Raw genomic sequence first — 25035 nt, 5'->3', positions numbered from 1 at the left:
TTCCGGTCAGCCGCAGTGCAGCCTCTCCTGCCCGGCCATGGCTGGGTGGGGAGGGGAAGGCCCATGGCCTGACTGAGGTGGGCCCAAGGGTGGAGGGACTGGAACCCCCTGCAGATGGAAGGGTGGAGAAATCTGGGATGTCTCCGTTCCCCCCCACCCAGAGTCGAGAAAAAGAGAGAGAGAAAGAGGCAGCAGCAGTTTTTGTCAGCAGTTCACCACAGGGAAGGAGAAGAGCTGGGGGGCCGCAAGGTGCCGAGCTGCCTGTGGGAGCCGGAGTCTGGGCATCGAGCCATCCTGGGAGTCAGGACTTTTAACCCTTCCTAAGAAATGAAAGCTTTGTGAAATTTTTTCTTTCCCCTCCTTGGTTTGAAAGAGAGGAAGAGGGACACCTTGGACTAAGGGATGTTAGAAGGAGGAATTCTAGATGGGAGGGGGACAAAGAGTGGCTTTTGGCTGGACTTTTCCGTGTTAGCCACAACCTGAATCAATCTTCTCCTTCAAGAGAGACTGTATTTTGGGAGGATACCAGTGAGTCAAGGGACCTGTTTCAGCTGGGAAAAGACAGAAGTGAACAGAGAAAAAGTTAGAGGGTTTGTGGTGGTGCCCCCTGTCCTCAAAAGAAGGAGAAGAGAAGATCTCTGTTCTTGGACCCTTGGCCCCAGGGGAAATGGGAAAATGGGGGGGACTGTAGTCCCAAAAAATGAAAAACTGAACTGTTGTTTTTCTCCCCTCTTGGCAGGGCATCCTTGAAAGGAAAAATCCTAAAAGCAGTCTGTCCATCCATGCATTGGTAGTGAGAGCACTGTGCATGGAAAGGAGAAGGGTCACCATGGCAAACTTTTCTCTGGGCGGTGCCATGTGTGACATGGAAACACAGGATGTGGAGCTGTGTTTCTTGGGGGGTCTGTGGCACAGGAGAGACTCTGTTCCCTCAATGGACTGAGTATTGATTGTCTGGAGGGTGGAAACATGATTGGGGTCCAGATTGTGTCTCACTGTGGTTTGTTGGAGTTGGGTGGTGGGAGGAGGAATGCTTTGCAAGGTTTTCATTTTGATCTTTGTGTGCTTTTTTTTTTTCCCTTTTTCCTTTCTTTTTTTCTTTTATAGTAGTAGCTTAATAAAGTTTTTTTCCTGTTATTAAGCTTGGGCCTGCTTTGCTCTGTTCTCGATTCCACTTCACAGCATTCAATGGAGAGATTACATTTTCATGGGGACACTGGCATTGTGCCAGCGTCAAACCATGACACCAGGATTTTGCCTGGATCTAAAACCTAGAAAATATTAAATCATTTTGAACATCAAAGAGCTGAAATATGGGTACAGAAATAAAATTAACATCTGTAGAGATTCACTTTTACTGTTCACTTATGTTCATTTTAAATTAGAAATAATTATCTCCTCATCTTTTAAAACTGATGAAACCATAAATTCTCTGTATTACACTGATGCACAGGAGATTCTATTCTATTGAGCAAGTGGACCCATTGCTATTTTTAGTTTAAAAGTTTGATCATCTGACAGAATGTGACTAAATGATAAAGTAGATGAGTCCAGCTGGGCTTTGGTCATTTCCCACTCATTGCTGTATATAGACTGCATTCTCTGGGAGTACAAGTTCAGCTTCCACATCTGTGAACAAGAGAATCTTACTCCAGAAACGTCCTGAAGAATTGCTCTTAACATGTTGCTTCAAAAGTGGAAATTTGTGCTGAAATAGATCACTGTGTAGATTATACTGCTACTGTGTACACGTAGATGCCACTTCAGTCTTATGTTCAGGAACAGCTTTCTGCTGAACCCAGAGCTGAACTTGATATCACCTAGAGGAGTCATGCATCTCATTAGAGAATTGGAAGCTTCACAGGAAATATAAATAGAAACTGTTTTGAAAATGCAGTGTTAATTATTTCATCTTGTTTGAGAGAAAAGAATTTTTCTGACATATTGATCCAATTGAGAGCCACTAGCTGTCTGTTAGGAAATCCCTATTTTTATATCTTAGAGTCAGCAATAAAAGGAGTATGTGAATTTTATATGTAAAAAAAAAAAATGTAATTGGAAAATCATGCACTGTAAAGTACCTAGAAAAATTAATCATTTAGTCAGAAACACTCCTAAATGTTCTAATGGCTTTAAAAGCTTTGTAGTTTCATGTACAAAAAAAATTTTCATGGTTATTTTAATTAACTCTTCTTTAATATGTCTTAAACTTGGTCAAATTGAGAGTGAGCTTTTCTTTGCTGGATGTAGTTAACATGTAAAAATAAATAATGTTGGGAAGGTTTTTTAATATGTCTGGTTTTAATTCCCATCTCTAAAAATCTTCTTTTAAGTTTGGATAGTTGACCTTTAGAATGGCATTTTTCTTTCATTCTGTATTAAGTCTAATACCAGGTAATGCATTCCAAACAAAATCAATGAATCACAGAAAAAGCTGCATGGTAAGATGCTCAAGAAATATTTGTATTTTGTTCTGAGATGTGTAGATAAATATCCTGTAAGTTTGGAGAAAGGCATCTTTATTAAGTACTATTTTTGTGCTAGTGGGATAGAGGTCATTCCATAAAATGTCCTTGTTGCATTCATCAGTCCTTTGTTGCTATTACAGAAAATGTGAAGTTTCTATTCTCTAAAGTGCTTCAAAGACAGTGTGAGCAGAACGTTTTTCAATATGTGCCAGTGCAAATTCAAGGAATCAGTGGTAACATTTTTGCATTTGAAAGTAGCACAGCTGCCATTCTGGTGTTGTGGTTGAAAGATGACAAAAGGTGTACAGTACGAATAGATCAATGACTAATATTTCTTATACATGAGCTTCACTGTTTTCATTGCTCTGGCTAATCTGCTCTGTGCAATTCTTGGCTTTTTTTTTTTTTTTTTTTTTTAGCTCAGCCTTCTTACCATTTTATTGTCAAAATCCACCCTTTCCTCCTCTCTGTTCATGTCCTTGTGGGCAATTTGTCCTGTCTTTCTTTGTATCTATAATGTGAATACTTGATACATCATCTACGCTTACCTCTCTCTGCTCACCTCTGGGGGTTTTGCCTTCATCTCTTGCAGAATCAAATTCAAACCCTTTGCCACATTTTTAACAATGGGTCTTGCCTCACATATTTAAACTAATAATTGCCTCTTGTCCTTTTATCTTCCTTGCTTTGCATTACTGGTTTGTTTTTCATTGCTACTCTTGCTTCCTGTGATATGAATAGTAGTTCTGTTATATTCTCTTATTACAAACTCTTTCTAAAAAATTCGTTTGAGAAAATTCTTTACTCTTTTTGTATCCAAAACTTCCAGTTCTTATATATCTAGAGCAATGGCTTCTGAAAGCCTGTAGAGGATAATATTCCTTAGAAGCAATGGTATTGATAAATTAGCATGGAAAAATGAAGAGTAAGTGATGCGACACAAGACTGACTGGACTGGTGACACAGGTTAAGATTATCTGACCTGGCTTTGGCTGTTTTCCCTGACCTGCTACATTAGTTTTACAGCTTCAGTTGTTTTAGATGGAATGGTTTACAAAACATAGAACATCAGCTGCCAAAAAAATGACAGAAAGAAATTACTAATGTCCGTTTTTAGTAGGGAGATTTGCTTTCTCTTTTTTTTTTTTTTTTTTTTTGCTTATCTGTCTCAGACATGAATAATTCTATTCTATATTAAATGGATATGTAGTAGGTCTCCAGATTTTCATCACTAATGAAGACTAAGAGTAAAAAGATCTGATCTGAAACAAAGCCTAGATGATCCTCCCTAGCAAAAGAGATATTAAAGGAAACAGGAGAAATCTAATAAATTAAATCCTTCCCATATTCACCCTTGAAATGATTTGTCTTAGATATGGTGTGCTCTGAAAAGCATCAGTATTCATGCTAGAGTAAACTGAATTAATAGTGCTGAAAAGTGAATTATTTCATAGCACAGATTTTGTTTTTTTCTACTGCAATCTTCTTAAAAGAGAAAATGAAAATGTATGAACTTTCTGTCATAAATTATTTTCTTATTTATAATATTTAACTTCACTAGGCCATCATTGTGAGTATAATTTTCTGATGGATTAAATATTCTTGCAGCAGCTGTAATTGTAGTTAAACTTTTTCTACTTTTGATGTATAAATTATTAGAAGCATTTACATGGTGGAACAACTTAATTAGACATAATTTCCCTTTCTGGTTTATTGCACTAAATAGCCTCTATAAATATATATATATTTAACATACTATAAAATAAAATTGTGGGGAGGGAAAATAGAGTTGGGATGAAACTGCTGATAAGATTCTTTTTAGTTTTGACAGTGGAAGTTTCTTGGAGAGGGGTGGTAAAATGAGGTTTATGAAGTAAAAATTCTGTTATCAGTTTACATTAAAAGAAGTTCATGTATTAAATATCAAATTGCAAATATTATTTTAGAGAGTATTAAAATCTGAGATTTTGATTCTTCAGGGAATTGTAAATATTGCTGTTAGATTTAACCTTGAAAATTCAGTTTTCAAAGTCAATTGTTCAACAAACATCAAAATTTCCAATTGAAACATTTGTGATGCTATGCCTCATAATTAAGCAGAATTTTTATGAACTTTATTCCGCTGGTTTCAACAGGATCTTTTCCAGAAAATCAGTATTTTCTTTCATGTTCTACAAAGATCTGACCTTTAGAAAGCACAAAGATAATTTAGTAAGTGGGGAGACTATGTGGCAAGATAGGACACCAACCTAAACTTCAGAGATGAGCAGTGAACATGAAACACCGGGGATGCATTGCTTAAGAGATGCTCCAACAGCTCAAGGGAATGCACAGATTGATATTCTGTGATTGAATATGCAGTGCAGATCCCTAGGCTATGAGTATGGTTGATTTGTACTGAGGTGGTTCCACATTTTCTTGTTTGTACTCCTTTTTCCACCTTGGATATCAAATTATTCTTAGGAGAGAAACAAAGCAAGTAGAGCTACCCAGCTCCCTTTCCATTAGGAATACCTCTGGAAAACTGGTAGAAAGGATAAAATCAGTATTACCACTTCAGCTCTTTGGCCATCTCATCCAGAAAAATCTTGTGTGTTCTTTTCCACTGTTGTTTGTCCTTATTTCCCTTTCCTGTTTAATGGAAAACTTCAACCATAATTCTGCCTGAGTCCTGTCCTGAAACTCAAAACCTCTAGGTTCTCAGACACAGAAATGTCAATCACAAGGACAAATGAGTCCTCTAAAAACCAACATGAATATGATTCCAGGCGGAAATGTGACTTTATCCTCTTTGTATAGAACAGATGCTGCTTACCACAGCCTCATCAGTATTCAAAAAAACCCAGTCAAATTTCAAGGTCCAGTAAAAAAATTGTTTCAGCAAACACTAGAAACTCCTTTAGAATGAAATTGTTTTTCTCAATTGAGATTCCATTTCTAAGATTTTTGTCCAAAGTTTTCTACAGATATTTTCATAGCCTCCAAAGTATTTAAAGCAGAACAGGACATTTGAAATAACTAGAATAGTTTTAATATTATTGTTTTAATTTTCAATCTTTCATGATAACCAAAGCTCCTTTCTTTGAAATGGTTAGCAGAGGAAAGAAGCATTTGACTGGGGACTTAGGCACCATGCATTTATAGGTGATAGAAACAGCATGTACTGTTGGAGGAAGGGAGAAAAGGTGATGGACAGAAAGAAGATATCTCCTCTGGGAATTTTCATGGATAGGCTGGAAACAGATCCTCTAATCTAAAAGTGGGCTTTCCTCCTATAGTTCAACTTCTCTCTACAATAGATGCCTTCTGCCATCTAGATATATTCCACCAAACTAGTGATAATCTCAAGTGTGTTTCTGATGCTCCATTCAGTTTAAAAATTATAGATGCCTTTTGATGTTCCTTTTACCAAGCTTTACATTTATATGCAGTTGAATGGTGAGCAAATAGTTCAAAGAAGCACAGTTATGAAGACAGGAGTACAACAGAATCATTGAAATTCATGCATTCATGTATGCAAGAGTGTATGCCTGTATACTAATTCCTTCCAAAGCAGTGTTTATATAAACTCCATAAATTAATACATTTTGATAATTGATGGTGTAATCTTGAGTAAAGTAGTTACTGTGTTTTGAAGCCAGAGTATGACTAGTATGAAATACCACCTTCAGGTCCAAGTAAGAAACACAAGCAATTCAATGCTATTGAAAAATTGCGTTCTATACAATTTTTCATACTGACATTCTAAATATTATTCAGAGAAGAGGTTATTAGGAATTCATGCCATTGGTGAGAAAGAGTGGCAATATGTTATTTGAATTTGCTAGTGTAGATTGTTTCACTTTACACTGTATCTTTAAGTATAGTATTTTAGAGCCCACACTGTCTGCAGATACCCTTATTCTCTCTGCTGTAAAGGGAGATTGAATAATTTTTGTTGTTCGGTCATGTATCTAAATATGTAAGACAAAATCATTGGCCTCTATAAAAAGGCATTTTTCTCTGGATAAAGACAATTAATAGTGGCAAGAGTCAAAAAAGATACCTGCCTGAATTACCTGAATATTTTTTTGAACCAGAAACACTGTCTAACAACCAGTTTGATTCAGTGATGAACATTTCTCTGCAAGCTACTTATTTTTATGGTCAATGTAAGTTCACTGAATGTATCAGTTAAAATTATGAGGATCCTCCTTTATAGTATTATGTATGTTTTTACTTTTGCATGTCTATTTTTAAAGCAAATTTCTGACCTTTATTTTTAATATGCAAACAAGAATCCATAAGAGAGAAAATTTGGAAGGTTATTGGTGATGTCAAGGGTTGAATGAAAGAAATTATGCTATCTCTACTCTGGTTGTCACTACTTTGCCTGGTATAGTTGTAAAGAAAAATACATTAAAGATCCTTGAATCCTTAGCTCTTGGATCTATAAATGACAAGCTGTCTTTATGGTTTTGAGCTCTTTATTTGATAGGATTAGCACATTATATTTAGTGCTAAGTAGGACTCTAAAACTTACATTTTTCACAATTTATGATTCACCTTAAAATTTAGTATATATTTAAATACAATGTAAATATACGCAGTGTAGGCTAACTAGGTAAAAGATTTCTTTTTCATTAAAAATGCAGCTCAGCAGATCTGTGATAAATGGTGACATTATGTATATGCCAATCCCTTCTGGAAAATTGGAGTGATTCTAGACTTTGCCAAGAATTTGACAGGCCACCCTAAATGTTTAATCAGGGATGCTGTGACATTCAATACTGCTCATATAAATGTGTCAGTCTAATTTTTATTAAACCTCTTCAAAATGAAATATTTCTCAGAAAAGAAAAATCATGGGTGAACCAAACTAATGTTATTAAGTTTCTTACTGGATATGATATAATCTAAAGTTAACTGCGATCCTCACTACACTGAGCACAAACTTACCTAGTAAAAGTTTTGAGTTGGAATAGAACTCAGAGGAGTGCTGTGTCAAATTAATGATCATGAAGCAAGGCTCACAGAGCATTAGTAGTCAGCTTCTGCCTTGGGTGAGACCAGGGAATAGATGCTATTCTTAATAGATGCCAATGTGTTAAAAATCTGTCCTTCAAAAACCAGAGCAGCCTAACGGGACTTTCCTGTGACTTCTTCATTGCATGATTCTACTCTGACCATGGAAAATATAGATTGGATTTCAGATAAGGGCCAGGAAAGCCAATTAAGAAGAATCCTTCTTAAACAGTTGCTGCTGCAGATTAAAAAGGCTATATTAGCTCATACTTCCAATTCTGAAAGGCTTTGCTTACATGAATTATGTTTCATTTTTGCATATAGTCTGAGACTTTTAAAAGTGCGACTAGATGCATAATTAAGAAGAATTTAGAAAAATTTAGGTTTATGGGTGTGAGTTAAATTTCCCAATATAGAATGTATTTTTAAATTAATATTTGTATTTGATAATGATGAAATCATTAGAAATTATGTGGTGTTTCTTCAGATTGTCTCTTACATGCATGTTATTTACTTTTCATCTCTGTTCTGGTGTTGAAATAGAAAAGTAATGAGATTCTACTCTACCATCAATAAGTGATAAATGTTTTACCAATGCCAGGTCATCCAGGCTTTAATTCCCAGTGCTTGTGAGAAAGTAATGGATCCCATCATCGTTTGCATATTGATTTTTATCTGTTCTGGCATAGGACACTGGGACATGCTGGGTTGGGGGTGTTATTCTTTAAACACAGGACATAAACACACTCCCTCGGATAGACAAGGTAGAGGCATATGCACAGGGGAAGCATAAGGCTAGGAGACAGTGCTGGTCAGTGTAATGAGCACTGGGGGTTTTGTGCATGTTCTAAGTCTCCTGAGATTTTACAGAAAGTGTGATATGTACTGCAGCACTTCTACCCAGACCTAGTATCCACCCCTGCTGCTAGGTGTGAAGAAAAGATACAGCCCAGGATTTTACTCAGAAGTACAGATTATGCTTAAAAAGAGACATCAGGTACTCCAGAGCTTTCATGGTTCCTTTAGATTCAAGGGGATTTAAAAAAAAAATTGGTACTTATCTGTTACTACAGAGATTTTTATGATTTAAGATATAGAAAAATCCTATTTCATTTCCTATAGTCATGTTCAGGAAGAATTATGTGATAGACATACTCTGAAATATTTTATATAGAAGCACCAAATACTTACATCACATAGAGAAAAAATCAATAAGGAAGAGGATTTGGAGTTCTTAAAAGAGAAAAAAATATTCATGGTTTATCTTGTATGAGGTCTAGTAAGATGCTAACTTTCTTATCTGCTAGTTGGATCTTTAATCTTACCTAGCCATCATTCTTTTAATGTACCCAGACATCATTATTCTGTCATCAGCAAGAAGTTGATATATCCAGCACCGAACTGAAATGAAGGATTAAAGCAAAAGGAGAGCAATGAAGGATGGAAAATGTAATCCAAAGTTTTTAAACCCCTTTTGCTATGTTGCTGAAATCCTAAACTTAGTCACAAATACATTCACTTTCTCTGTGCTTGAAATTTCTGTAAATTATACCGTGGCAACTCGAGAAAATAGCAGCCTGCCCATTTGTTCTTCCCTGTCTCCCACATCCCAAACTGCCTTCCAGTCACCCTGACAATGGTTAATTCATGACCTTCAATGTAATTTATTATTAGATGAAGGATGAGGATGCTTTAACATAGCTGCTGAGGGCACTATACTGTTAAATGTTGCTAGGGACACTGGAACAAAATATTGCTCATTAAGATACTTCTTTTTCCCCTTACAGCACTTTTAATTGTGTCTGTGTTTATGTGTAATTGCAAAATTTTGATTCTTACAAATATCTCCACCCTAAGCTGAAGAGGCAGTCATACGAGTCATGTGGCTTCTTTGGGGAAGAGTGGAGAAGATTGACTATGGACAAAATAGTATTGATTTAGTATCCAAAGCTATCTTGTTTACTCCACTTGAAATATTTAAGTAGCATTAACAGTATGCTCAGTTTGGACATTACTTGGTGCTTGATGATGAACTGGGAAAATGAAGAAAGAACATGTGGGCTGACATGAAACCATTTGTTTGCTGTCTAAAGGCAGTTAGCTCCCAGGCTTTAAACACAGAGGAAAAAAATATCTGGACACAAAAATTCCTTTATTGAAAATGTGAAGAATAGGCTTACAAATGGGGTTTCTGAAAAAAGGCCAATGAGAAATCAGATAAAAATACAGAGACAAGTGTTTGATATTAAAACTCCTATTATTTATGTTTGATCAAATGTTCAGCAACTGAGGAAAAGTAGCGCTTAGATTTTCTATATTATAGAAGATTTTCTATATTATAGAAAAACAAGAATATAAAATATACATATGACTGGGGAAAAGCTAATTTCTACTCCACTTTGTGTAGTGCACAAAGCAACGTTTGCATTCTAGGATGAAAAAGCAAAAAAAAAAAAAACCTGGAGAGCCCTTTTAATCATGCTAAAGATTGTATGATGATATACTAAGCTCAGTTTTCCATAGTTACCTAAGCAGTGTGGTAAAGTCATATATGCTATTCATATCCCAACAGTAAAAGTGAGAACAACTTGCCCTGGTCTTCTGGAGTTAACCTGAGCATATAGAAAACCAAAAAGGGATGAGAAAAGCTGTTGAGTCTTCAAAGTTGCCTAAGGTGCCCTTTATGGCAGAATGATTCCTAGCCACAGAGTACACAATGACCACCTGATTATAAATTGCTTTACTCTGTAATCCTACAGAGCATTGTTTAGTTCATAATTTGCTTTTGAAATGTCTTATTTTATTGCATACCCATAACAGTTACTGCCATAACTTAAATGGTGTTTTTTAATATCATGAGATCTCATTATAGCACTCTGCTTATTCAGTTTTTGCTGATATGTTAAGTAAGAATGCCAGCTGTTCTGGTTGCAATACTGGCTTCATGGATTACTAAAAAGAAAATTAATATACTCTTTTTTTTTTTTTTTTTTTCTATTTAGTAGCATTTAGAGTCTCTAGTCAGAATTAGTCTCATTATTATAGATGTTGTGTAAACATTAAAGATGCCTTTACATGGTAAATACAACATGCTGTTCTTGTTTAGTTTAATGTTGAAACAAGCTGGGCTTTGTTTACAGTTTCAGAAAGAGAGGTCATGTTTAAATGTTTTTCATATTTAACTAACATATTTAATTCATTATCCAAAATCTGCATAAAGACTAATAAAATGTATATCTTATATCTAAGGTTACACTGAAAACTGTCTAAGATGTACTTCAACGATTTTGTACCAACAGCCTAAATATTGTATTGCATACTGATCTGAGGGTGGAGAAATGAAGTAAAACAAATTGTTTTCCATCACAAAACAACACTGAATATAGTAGCACTATTTTATTTACAGTGTAGATACTTATGTAATAAATTTATTGGCAGCAACCTAAAGAAAATTGAACCAAGTTGAAAAAATGTAGCATTTCATCACATACTGAATGAAGAATGTGTGCAGATATGTTGCAATTTATTGAAATGTAGTGTATTTTGATATACATTGCATACTGCAGGCAAGCAAATGTATCTTTATATTGTATATTATTATCATATGTGTCAAACAGAAGTTTCATTTGTCACATTTCAAAAAAATATAGGCTCATTTCAGGAAGGCACTTATCATTCTCTGTGTATGTTTGCCATATTTATTTTAAAGTTTTAACCATCACCTCAGCTTGATTTTTCTTGGAGAGATAGAAAGAAACAACCATCTTTCTCTCTGTTTAACAGAGAAAACTCATGGACAAATTGGTTAGATCTCTCAAGATTGTTATAGCATTAGCTCATCTGCAGTGTGATACCAAGAATAAAAGGGTGTGGAGCATTTTGCCACGGTATTCCAGTAAACGCGTGGAATGAACCCGTTCTTGGAATCTGCAACCTCCCCATGAAAAGATGGGGCTGTACAAACATTGTCAGTAATTTGAAGCAACAAACATTTCAAACATTTTTAGCACTGCTTCTAAAAAAACAGGTTTTAAATCAGTAATCATGCCAAAATGTCAGAATTCTTTGCAAAGGGGAAATTTAAAAATTTTGCTCAAACTTTTTTTAGAAAAAAATTTCATACTTCTTATGCTATCATTAAGTGACAAACCTTAAATACCAAACACCTCACTTTGATTATTCTAAAAAAGAAAGATAAGCAGCTCTGTTTCTTTTTAGTTCTTGGTTACAAGAAGAGAAGCTTAAAATTTATTAGCCTGGGATCTGAAAGGTCTCTGAGGATCTAGTGACAAATCAAGTAAGTAACAAAATTTTTCCAATTTTTATTTTTGTAAGAATCCCTGCTTTTGAAAGAAAACAATATTGTTCCAGATACTTTGATGACTACCTTATTTTGTAGGTATTTTAAAATAATGTTTAAATATGAAGATGAAAGAAGAGATTATACATTGCTTTTTCTCATTTTGCTTTCAGCTGCATATTTTCATATAAAAATCATTCTTAAATGCAATAAATTTTGAAATTATATTGTTGCAAAAACATTATTTCATACAGTTAGCAATAATTACTTGGATAAAAAAGTGCAACTCATTTGTATAAATTGATAGCCCAGAGGAGCCCTAAAACTATAAAATACCCATAGCATAATCTGAGATAAATGCAGCTTCTGCAGACATTATTTTCAAAGCTTAATTAGAAATTTTTATTTCTGATAGAAATCTATGGCTTGAATTAGCAAATGTAATAAAATATTCATACTAAAGCTTAGATTTTTTCATTTACCCTTTGAGACATAACTTAAATGGGAATGGAATACATACAGAGTATTTTTAATGTTATATACAGAAAGGAATCTTCAGTGTAGCAATCTTTTCATATTAATATGAATGCTTTAGTAGGATATTTGCAAAACAACATGTCTGTGCTTTCGTACAATATTTGCAGAACAAAAATGTAACATTTTAGGTCACTGCATTGTGTCCCAGAACCAGCTCATGACTTTTAGCATAACCTGTGGCTACAGGAGTTGGTTATGGCCAGTGCAGTGCACAGAATGTATTTTCTGTATTCAGTTGCTTTTTGACATTATCACATCACTTAGTTAAAAAAAAAAAAAAAAACAAAAAAACCAAAAAAACCACTCCAACTGTTTTTTATTATATAACATAAGAGAAATTCCAATAATAATTCAGTTACTGGAGATTCATTCATATCCAGAAAGATGAATGTCATTGAACAATGCCAAAGATTGAAGCTCAGCATAGAGGATAAAAATCCAACAATATTATGTTTGCCTGTATCAAGCAACCTCACAGACCATCTTTTGTCAAAGGTTATACATACAATAATCTATATGAGCATGTCTCAACCTTCATAATTATGACACAACTCTCAGAATGTATAGTAGGTGTTTCAATTGTAGAAAAATTCTGTTTTGGGAGCATTGTGGTAAGTCTTGCTATAGCTCACTGTAACAAGATTTGGGGTTTTATTAAGATTAATTTTATGCAACACACAGATCAGTCAGAGCTCAAAGAGTGAATAAATTAAACCTATGTTGTACTTTAATGCAATGTGATTGCTGATTGACAAGTATTGCAATATGTAAACATTCAATTCTCAGCCACTAGTTAAGATCCAATTAGTGAGAGATTCCTCTGCCCAAATTAAGGTGTAAACAAGACCATATGCTGAAGTCAGTAATATGAGTTTTATTTAACAGTAAATGTGAGGTAGAGAGAAGGAAATCAAAGAGAAAGAAATTGAAGAAAGAGAAAGAAATTAAGGAGGGAGGAGAGAGAGAGAGAGAGGAAGGCAGTGGGGACAGAGAAACAGAGAAAGAGCAAAGGAGGGAAAGGTCAAGAGGGAAGTGAAGAGAGAGGGAAAGAAGGACACAAAGAGAGAGAAATTAAGCCATCAAGAGATAGTCACCATCAGTGTCCTGTTGGTTCTTCTTCACCCTGGGCTTCTTTGTGGTGAGGGTCCCAGAGTAGTTTTTCTGGAGGGTACCACCTTTATACATTTGTTATTTCCCTGTTTCTTGCTAATGGTTGATTCAGTTAATCCTTACCTTCTGACATGAATGCTAATGACAGGAATTGTCTGACAAGTACACTTGCATCAGGTAATCTTGGAGCCACTTATATTCAGTCTCATCCAGATCAACAGTTCCTGTCTCTACTTATTTCCTGTGTTTCTGATCTTCAGGATTGCAGGGTTTTTTTGGTTTAGGGTTGGGTTTTTTTGTTTTGCTTTGGATTTGTTTTGGGTGGTTGGTTGGGGTTTTTGGAAGGAATAAGAATAGGTTCAGAACACAAATGGGAATCATAATAGTAAATGCTCATGTCTTTTAACATATTGTATTCTATCCAAGTGTCTATTTTGTTTATTTAAAATACCTTGTCCTTCCAGGATGCATATTAGAAATGTTGATGAAATTTATTGTCTCTAAATCTGAGCCCCAAGCTACTAATCTTCTACCTTATTCACCTGATTCAAACTCCAACAAGTGTATAGCATGGCTGTATTAGAAAAGGTTATATAGATTATGTTATGTTTCAACAGACAAACACAAAACCTGGTAGTAGCTTCAGCTGCTCGCTGGTGTGGTGATTATATTCTCTGTCCTGTTATGGTTGCTTGGATGTTCAAAAGAAAATTTATTTTGAAGGTTCCTAAAATAATACCTTTTATAGCAGACAGGCAAAGGCATGGGCAATCAAAGGGCTACTGTCATTTTTGGCTGAAGAGCAAGCAACTTGGAAAAATTCAGCACAAAATTGGAATTCTTCACTCCTTTATAGTAGAATGAGACTCACCCACATCTTTATAGTAGAATGAGACTAATAGTCAAAATTATTTTTAATGATCAAAATTTTATACCATGCTAGTCTCAAAATGCTGAAGATGCGTTTTATGTATTAGGAGTTAAAATATCACATTCAGAGACTTCTGGCAATGTCTTTGGTGTTGCTATAATTTCAGCATCACCTGACAACTGTAATAAAGATCAGTGAGTTATTGCAAATAAGTTGCTTATCATGTAGCTTTGCACTGGCAGAATATTTACTGAAATTAGTGTCACTGTTAGTGACAGTGAAACCATTTGGCAAATCTAATATGGAATTTAAAAACTAATAGAGAAATAATAGATGTATCTCACCCTCCTTCTCCCTGTAGTCTATAAACATGAGGACTCTGATACCAGGTAAGCCTAAATCTCCTATCTAATCTAAAATACATTTTAGTAATTAATCAGATCTAGAAGTATTGATATCTCTTCTGAATTCCTGATATCAAGTTGGCCATAGCTACTATTTTCAGGTAAACCTTAAATGCATTATCTTTGACCAGTACATCTCTCCTATTTTCTGTGAGCAGCTTATTGGTCATGAAATACAAAGGCATAGTTTCTTCCATGCTTGTTAAAGATTGTCTATCCTTATTTTCTTCAAATATCAGAGCACAGTTTGATCTAAGTGGAGAAAAATACTTTGTGTTTCATTGCATTGGGGAAGATCAGTGTAGACCACAAATTTCCCAAGGTTGTGTACCAAGTACAAAAGATGAAACTGGGAGTGGGGGGAGGCAGGAGTAGGAGGGCTGAAGCATTTAAATCACACCACCCAAGTGGGAGAGTGATCTGTACTAGGCAGAACTCACTGGAATCCTGCTGCTGACCCCTGGATTATATCAGCCAGCATGGATTATCCAAGCAATGCAAAGAAATTCCCTTTGCCTGTGCTTGTCTATCTACTCCTCTGTCCAAGTTTTATATTACACCAGAACAGGAATTAAAGGTCTAAATTATAGTAAGATTAAGCTTGCATCTTGGTGGGGAGGGTATTTTTTATTTTATTATCAACTTTTTGTGCATTTCAGTTTTTTTTAATGTATTACAAAATTACTCAGTTAAATAAGGTTTGACTATATTAATGTCAGGCATTCAGTATCAGGTTTTTTGCTTTTCAGAATATCTTTGAAAAAGTATATAAAGGATTTAAATAAGTCCTTTATTTAAGCACAAACTTCTAGGGAAAGTTTGCTAAAATGTAAAGTCCATGTGTTTGCTTTTACATTTCAAACCTTAAAAGTACAAGCAGTTTCCTTTTAGCATTCATTCTGGATTTATTTACAATATGCTGAGGATAGAAAAAAAAAAATAACCTTAGTGTGTGCTGCCTTATTTTAAACAGTGGACAACTGAGCCAACATGTAAAACCATAGATTAGCATGTCAGTCAGAGTTTTGTTGTACTCCCCCAAAACAGTAGGTCTACTTCAAACAAGACTGTGATTTATGATTCTGAAGCACAAAACTCTAAGCCAATAAAGAAGACATCTAGGAATAGTAGATCTAAGCTTCTACAAAGCTCAGAGATTTTACCATATATGAAGTCAAATTATCTGCTTTCAGCACTGAAATAGTGATTCAATATGACAAAAGGATCTATCACTGGTGTACAACAACCTGACTTAACCATAGGCTTCACTGGAAGTGTGCAGGAGAGGTTTTGTAAATGTGGCATTAAGAAACGTGCTTGTCTTGTTTTGGTGTGAGTAAGAAAATAAATTCAAGTAAATGTAAATGATAGTTCTTAGATGGCAGCTACCATTAAATTTGTGTCATATTAATAATTTTACTTCTGAGAAAATGAAGGAACTGTAAATGCTATTGATTTCAGAATTTAGTTGAAGCTGTAAGAGCCATGGGGTTTGTCAGATGCAGAGTAAACAAAGGTGACTTGACAGATCACACACAATGGAGGTCTGCCTTCTGAAGCTGAAGCTGCAGAAGGCAGAGCAAAAACATGAATGATAACTGTTTAGTGTTCATGAGATTATCAGATGCTGGCTGGCATGACATTTGGTGATTATGATTACACAATCACCAGGTTGGAAGAGACCTTCAGGATCATCAAGTCCAATCCACCCTAACACATCAACTAAACCATGGCACTGAGTGCCACATCCAATCTTTTTTTGAACACATCCAGGGATGGTGACTCCACCACCTCCCCAGGCAGACCATTCCGGTACTTGATCACTCCTTCCATAAAAATAATTTTTCTAATATCCAAGCTGGCTGTATTTCCCTTGACACAGCTTGAGACTGTGTCCTCTGGTTCTGCCAGTTGCTACCTGGTTTGCCCACCTGACTACAACCACCCTTCAGGAAGTTTCATTTTAAATATCTGCTTTGTGCTGAATGTAAGATCTGAAATAATAAAGCAAAGGATGAGTTTCTGATTCCATCATACTTGAGGGTAAAGCTTTCATTGACTTGAGTAGAGCCAGGAAAACATCCAACAGGTATTTTTGCAAATATAGCACAGAACATAGGCATTACATATTCTGAGATCCTGCCTAGTACCTTTGAACCTCTTGCTTTTCTTTTCTAGTGACCATGTCATAGAATTCCTTCTCATCCTCCTTATATCATACTTGTCAGACTCTTAGGGGAAAAAAAAGAAAGAAAAATATGCAGAAATATTTGTAACATACTATCAAATCAACTTCTGAATCAGAATTAAAGTATTTTGCAGAAGCTTAAACTCACAATAAATCTATCAATGTAAAATTCTAAGTTTTGTTCTGTTAGATTTGTGAGGAATTTACCTACTGAATCCAAGTGCTTACACAACTGTGCTAAGAAATTTCAAACACAGCCTTCAGCATCTCTTTAGTGGAAGAGGCAAAGAACTGCCTGTCAGAAATTGCTAGCTTGGCACACACTGAAATCTCACAACTGTCTTCAAGTAAGAGCAGAATTTCTCTTTGGAAGAGGTATTTCCATTAGTGGTGGATGCTGTAAGGGATTTCTTAAGTGAGTAAATGGACACTTGGCGTATATAAATGTATTTCCTTAGTATCATTTACCTAAATTCCAAATGTGTAATTCATTTAGTGTTTTATAAATTGTTGTTTTGAAGCAGTGCCAGAAATTAGAACAAAAATCAGAATTACCATAATATTGTTTTTAATATGGAGCACACATATAAATGGAAGGAATCAAATCAAGACATAATTCAAACTCATTATAAATAGCAGCTTAACACTGAAATGTGCTGATATGAAAAAAAATTAAGTACAGGATTAATTATAGAGAAAAATAAAGTGAACACATGCAGTAAACTAATTAGATGCGAACTTGTTCATAGAGAAAAGAATGTTTACCCTGTCCAGAGACAGATTTAAGTTCTGCTTATAATTAAAAAATCCTGCTAATGGTACTAAAGGACATTAAAAGTCCCTGCAAAACATTTAATCAAATAGGATTCAAAATACAGGGTACTGTGTGTATTTTCCATTCACTTTAGAATCATGTGCTTCAGCAGTTATTAGATATAAAAGCTATATAAACCTATATCTTCTGAATGGCACTGGCCTCACAACATTTCTGCTCCATGCTAGTTTTCCTGTAACAGATTGGATTTGGTAATGAAACCCTTCCAGGTTATTTTTGAGCACTAATGCCTCTTGCACCGAATGGAAATTAACTTTTTATATGATCAAATGTCATCAGGACAACAAATTACTGTAACAAATATTCACCTGTTCTGCTTCAAGTGCTCATCTTTGGAGACCTTTGGTATGTAATTTATGGGAAATCCAACTTGAAATGGAAAGAAAATGTAGAATTACACCAAATGTTGGGTGTCAAGTAGTACATATCCAGTAAGTGAGCTTGTTGCCAGGGTAATGGGGAAAACACAGCAAGGTAAATGAAGCGCTTCAAAGTTTTCACAGGGAATGTGGCTCTTGGCATTCTTGTTAGATCACTGTTTGTTTTAGCAAATTATTGAAATTTGCCACAATCCAAAGATGCTCATCCCTTTAACACTGTTGCAAAGCATTTATCAATGCAATCCCAAACTCACTGCTCTAAGCTGGATCTCTAAGAGATTTCATAACATTAAATAATAATAATATTAAATAATAAAGGTTCATGGCCTGTTCTCTTGTTTGAGCAAGAGGGTGGTAAAGGCTATTCCAATAAGTACTTGGAGCCAGTTGTCTGTACAGAGAGAGATGAGGAATGGTCTCTAATCACAGAAACAGCAGTCATCCCTGAACTTTTTTGTTTCAAAAAGGATTTAAATTTTTTTGCACCCATCTGTGTATTTTATATACCTATATGTGTTTCAGGAACAGATGAGAACCCTGTGATTTGAGATAATATTTTTTTCTTCTTTGTTATATTTTATCCATGAGACTTCCTCTCCTCCTCTCCTACTCCTTTTCCTCCCTTTCCTCCGTTTCCTCCCTTTCTTTCCTACCTTTCCTACCTTTCCTTCCCTTCCTTCCTCCCTCCCTCCCTCCACATTTAGCTTCGGGCCAAAGCCAAGACCCACTGATTAGATGGAGTGTTTTTGTGGGTTTCAGAGACACCATTTTTTAAAAGTCCTCAAGACAGCACTACTTACAGAGAGTGTTCTGGATCCTTTGTGTTGTTACATGATGGTAAAATTTATAATCTATTGCTGCATAGGGTGCTAATAAATGCCTCTCTAATAGGTGAATACTTCTATTTCTAAAATGTCGATTACTGTAAGTAATTGAGAAATCTGAATGAATAGTTATGTATAAGAAAGTAATTTTGTAAATGAGCCTTTGGAATGCATGAAAACAAAAAGAAATGCAGTTTGCTTAAGAGGTGCTGATGAGATCAAAGAAGTCCAACAGAAAATGGAACTCTTGGACTTGACAGAAATAATTTTGTTAAGTGTGAGCAGATATGACTCTCAAAAAGAGTAAGCATCCAAATAAGAGGCATTTAATCTTACAATAAAACAGTGTTTGAAGCATTTGCAAACATTCATCACATTCCTTCAGTATGGGCAAGGAATATTTTAAGCTAGATTGTCACTATCCTTTCTGGCAGAATTCAACATATGAATACAAATGGCTTCTCTACCTAGCTGAGGATGCTTTTGCACCCACTCCTGGCTTAAAAAGAACACAGCTGATGAAGAGGTCACAGGCTGCTTCTGGCTATGATGTTTCTTGTGGTGATAGATAAATTTAAAATTTTGACTGATATAATTTCCTGGTTGATATACTGCAGCTCAGATCTTGTGCATTTCTTCCCTGGGTTCAATTCTTCTCAGGCTTATTTTTCTTATTTTCTGAGCTCAGTAATTTCCTTTCACTCTCAGGCTTTCAGTAAGTCTCTTTCTTCACTTGTCCTTGAAGTAAAAGCTTTCTTCAGTATTTCAGAAATCCTACAGTGTTTCTACTGGCCTGTGAAACTTCAGGTGCTGAGGAGGCTGGCCTTTATATTTTGGGTGGGGTTTTTTTAGTAAAAATGTAAGTCTTCCTTTTCTGTATGATTTTTTGCAATTTTCCCCAGAGTGTCTGAGAAAAATCTTCCAAACAACTTCAGGCTTCTTATTCTTTCTTTTCAACTCTGTACACACCACATACAAAAGTTTCTGTTTCAGCCGTTTTTTTCCTCTGTGGAAATAAAACCTTCAGAAACACTGCCTTTCTTTTTGCTTCCCATCTAGTTGTCTTAAACACTCTTTCATTTGAAATATCCAGATAGATCTGAGTCTAATAGAAATGTCAATTTTTTTCATTTGCTTTCAGGTAAGACTGGATTATGTCATGATGTCTTGCATTAAAATTTGAACAATAAAGGATGATGCTGCCTACACACTGAGCACTGTATGCTGAGGTAGATGCCTGAGGATTTGATGTGCCTGATGTGCAAATCTTTCTGAGATCCTCATGCACGTCACATACCTTCTACTGTCCCCAGCTCAGAAAGCACTCTTGGAAACTTCACACCGTATGAACTCAGCAGTGCTGCAGGAGTGTGATTAGACTTGTGAGTCTTGTATTGGTAAGTGATCTTTTAATAGCTGATTTAATTCAGGAATTACACAGAAAAGCATTGTAGCAGGTATTTTAGACTGTTAAATTAAGAGAGGAGCATATGAACTGCCAACTACTGAAATAAAAATGGTTCACTCTTGTGCCTGTAGTTTTACTGAAAAGAGTATGCTATCAATTTCACATTTCCATGCTGACTCCTGTGTACACAAACCCTCACTTATAATATCACCAATGTGAATCAGCACATAGACACAGATAGTTATCTCATATTATCTTCCTCAGGAGAGTGGCTTTTGGCAGGTGAGTACACCTAAAAATGTTCTGTGGTAAACACCTGGTGTTGTGAAAAGTGATCTGTTCCATAAAGTTTAAGTTGTTGTTATTTGTCACGTCACTTTCTTGGTTGGTGACCAGCTGCCAAAGATGGAAGTGACATATATTAATGTGTGGGAAGTCAAGGGAGGCAGTTTGGTTGAACAGGATGTTCTGCTTTTCTTCCATTGCTATGATTCAGGAAAGCAGTGGTTGTAAGGCAAAGCTCAGAAATGCATCTAGTGGTCAGACAACCATTTCCTCCAGAAAGGGCAGCGAGTGATGGGTGCACCTGCAGTAAAACCCGAGTTCATGCAGCTCCTGGCAAAAGGAGCTCCAGAGCCTGACAAGGTCCATGTCTGCCCAGGGTCGTGAAAGATATTTTCAGTGCTTTTTGTAGGCCTTTAGTCCTAAATGTCCTGACTTTGTAAACAGTGAACCCATAATTGATGCCACAGGGTTTAAGTTCCCTCTGTGATTCCTCCTAACCATGTCTGGTTACGTTGCAGACTTTGCTGTCAGGTATCTTTTCAGAGCATTTTCAGGCATCCAATCTGGTGACACCCAGGCAGTCACAACTCCAACTTGCTCAGCTGGGAGCCCCATTATTGGTAATGCTTAATATATGTTCAGTATTCTGAAAGTAGTGAGAAAAGTCATCATTTCAGTACTGAGGATGTGGGATAAATTTAACAGGTAGAGGAAGTACTGGAAATTCTGGAGTTTTCATGTAAGTATTCAACACATTTTGGATCCCAAATTAATAGCTAATAATGAAATTATTTGACCATTCGGTCAAAGTAAAAATTTTTAAATAGCGTAATATTTTTAAAACAATAAACAATTAAAGAATTTTATTCAGATATTGGAATTTTTGAGAAAGAAAAACAACTTTCAGTGCAGACACTTTGGAAAATAGAGTAAAAAAAAAAAAAAATCATATTATCAGTGAAAAAAAGAAACAATCCTAAAGGAACACTTAATCTTTCCTTATGTAGACACAAAGAAAGAACACATACTGCTTCAATCTGGGGTGGGATTGGTCTCAGTTGGTTCCAGTGATGGATCAGGATGCAATTATTTATGGCAGATATGAGTTTCCTGTAGGTATTTTATACAAAAACACAGAGAAGTGGCAAGAAACCTAATAGGTGTTTGGACTACAGCGGAAGTTTAATCTAGCTTTGAACCACATTTAGATCTGTAGGAGTGTACGGCACTCATCCCTGAATGAGATTTAGCTATTTTGTGCTCAGATTATGATATCACCACAATAAGCATGACAAATGCTCCAATTTGAGCAGGAATCCTGTCTGAATGTTAAAGATCCCCTTCCAGGCATTGCCTCTGGATTTCTAATTCTCTAACCATATTCATTATGAAAAATATATGAGATATCACCAAGTGCATATTTTAATAAAGAACAGGAAAAGCATCCAATTAAAATTCTCTAGGAGGAAGTATTTTAACTACAAATACTAAAATACATGTGCATGTGCATCCACATACACCCTTTCTCCATTCCAAAAATTTTAACTGTTTTGGGTCTCTCTCCAGTAAAAGCTCTTCACAGGTCTCCTGACCAATATTGTGTTTTGTCAGATGCTCATAAAAGTGTTTACTGTACCACCTCTGTAGACCAAGCAGAACTAAAAATTGCTGAAAATTTGAGCTCAGTGTAATGTGGTGAAATGTAGAGATATTTTCTGACAGAAATTTTTTTTTTACATGACATGCAGGTGAAAAGTTAATAGTTTTTCATCAGGTCTCAAATGTATATAACCTGGTCTCCTTCCAGCTCAAAAACAATGATCACCAGAGAAATGGGAAGGAGGTAACATAAAGAAAACAGAAATATATTTTGCATTGTTATTAAGTTTATTGGAAAGGCATTATATATGACATAAAGAACTTGTTAAAGTTCTCAAATTTGGCATCATAAGGCATTGCTGAGATTTGTGATTAGTGATTGCAGACTCAAAATATCCTTAATCTGAGCATGTTTGTTTTTTAATATGCATACCTATCTTGCTGATATTTTCCATTTGTAATTTGTTTTTACACTTTCATATTTTGTGAAACTATTCCATGGCTTAACTCTGAGGTAGGGAATTTTGATCCAGTTTTGCTTGTTCACTGTAATTTTAAACACTGTCTTTTTCCTTGTGTAAAATAAGTTTTTCATATAAAATAGCTGTTGGTAACCAGAAGGTTGTACTAAAGCTGGGAAATTTTAATGAACATTTGTACTGTGATACACTGGCTGATGGCTCGGAGTTTGAGCTGGACTTCATGGTATTCTTTATGGTAAGATGGGTAATAAAACCTAATTAATTTTTTTAACATACTTTCAAAGAATTTTTTTAAACATACTCTCAAAGACTTTGCAAGATTTCTCTTAAGATTAGTTGCATAAACCTAGTTATCCTGTGCAAAATTCAACCCAATCACACAAACTTCTACTTTATTCTGGCTAAGTCAATATGGTACATAAAATTATACCTTTATGTATGCACTGTATAACTTGTATTTTCATTTGTAAATATCCTATGATTAGCTATTTGGTGGAAGATTGAGATTTGGGGGGCCTGAAAAAAAACCAAGATGATTCTAACAAAAATGTTAAACTGTAGGATTTATTTATGAAAAATTGTAAACTTATTTATTAATAAAAATAAGTTTTTTATAATTGGAGGTGATCAGTGGGCTTCATGTAATCTGGCAGTAAATGCCTCCACACCCACAGGGATACTTAAGTTCAAAATCAATTTGGTAATCTTCCAGCTGGAAATTACAATAAATTAAGGTCATTTCTCCAAGCAATGACAAAAACACTAAGTAATAGAGCTCCTTGCTTTATGTTGAAACATGTAAGTAGAATTAGAGCCCATTTAATTACATCTATTGTTGAAAGTTTTGATCAGGCATTTAAATACCTGCTTCAGGACTCACAATCCTATTTCTCCTTGCTAAGCTGGAAACATTAAACCCCCCAAGCAGCCAGAGCAGGCATATCTGTTCTGCACAAAAGGACATAGAGAAAACTGGCTAACAAGTAAAGCTATAAAGGGAGGGGGGAAAAAGGGGGCAAAAAAAGGCCAAGGCCTACATATTGTGGGTTTTAGCCTTTAATTTAAAACATATGTTGATTTCTATTTTTATACCTTGCCACTTGCCATTACAGTCTGTGGGTTGGTTTTTTTTTTTTTTTCAAAAGGTATAAAAGCCTAGGAAATAAGCGTAAGTAGGCATTTTCTCTTCTCATTTGTGCACATCTCCATGTAATTTTGCAAGAGATACTGTATCTCCAAAGGAGAGGCTGATCATTGCAAAGTACTCTGTGGGACAGCGCAGCTAGATTGTCTTTATCTTCTCTGAACTCCAAAAATGATATTATGTAAGTACTCTCATCTTCTAATTTGATCACATGTTAAAAATCCTTTTGGTACTCAGAATTTGCTTCTTGATACTTTTTCTTGATGTAATCTTTAATCAAACATCTAAATTATTCAGTTTCACAAAAATGATTTTTGGAAATAAAGGTGCAGTCCTTAAGCATCTGCAGTCCTTGATATGTTTTGCATGTGCCAGTCATGGTAGCCTAACTATGACTTTTGAGATTTGTTCAGGTTTTCTGATAGTAGTACTGCACTAAGAAAGATGATGCAGCTTGAGGCCACCATGTCCCTTCTAAAACAACAGACAATATACTTTTGGGAGAATTCTTTGCTTTCAGTCCACTCAGTAACTGAGACTTGTACTTCCCAGTCCCTTGTTTTCCTTGCTTATTTAAGGCAATAAGAATAGAAAATGTTTTCTCTTGGGGCTTGGAGAGATCAAAAGGAAAGACAGCACTACACTGACTGGACGAGATTGTATAGAATTCATTCATGCTATTAGGTCTTGTGAGCAGTAGACCCAAAATCTGCAAACAAATGTGAAATTCCTGTTTTTCATGTTTAAACTCCTTGGCCTATTTGGGTAAACTGAGATGCAATAAGTTGACTCAAGAAATGCAAAGAAGACTACATTCAGATGGATTAGCTGGAAAAGCCTGTGCAAACTGTAGTTGATGTTGACAAGTGAACTATTGAATCTGTGTTTTATTGAATTTTGTTTAGTTAAATAATGTATGAAAGTGACAGAAGTAAATGTATTAAACTTATACATATGGATGTTACAGTCATGCATGAACAGTTTGGACATAAAAAGCTACTTAATCATCTTTCTCAGATAATAATATTTGATGTTGTTCTCAGAAATACTTTAAATATAAGCAGATAGTATTAATAAAGCAATGGAATTTAATTTTAACAGGAATTTTTGTTAAGTTCATGAATATTCATCTAGGTAACTTCTGCCTCTGGACTAGACATCCGTGATTTTCAATGCCAGCATAGCATGACTGTAGT

The 25035-nt window shown here is 35.3% G+C and overlaps 1 long non-coding RNA gene across 1 annotated transcript in view; it reads left to right on the top strand.

Annotated features, from left to right (window-relative positions):
- The window catches only part of LOC144246126 (uncharacterized), a 77540-nt gene that overhangs the window by 12024 nt on the left and 40481 nt on the right, over positions 1-25035 (top strand). Inside the window, exon 2 of the long non-coding RNA XR_013339810.1 lies at positions 20063-20318. This is a non-coding gene — a long non-coding RNA (uncharacterized LOC144246126). The remainder of the gene's footprint in view (positions 1-20062; positions 20319-25035) is intronic.

This window comes from Lonchura striata, chromosome 4, assembly GCF_046129695.1.
Source record: "Lonchura striata isolate bLonStr1 chromosome 4, bLonStr1.mat, whole genome shotgun sequence".
Classification (NCBI taxonomy): Eukaryota; Metazoa; Chordata; class Aves; order Passeriformes; family Estrildidae; genus Lonchura; species Lonchura striata.
This window is presented reverse-complemented; position numbering and strand designations above follow the sequence as displayed.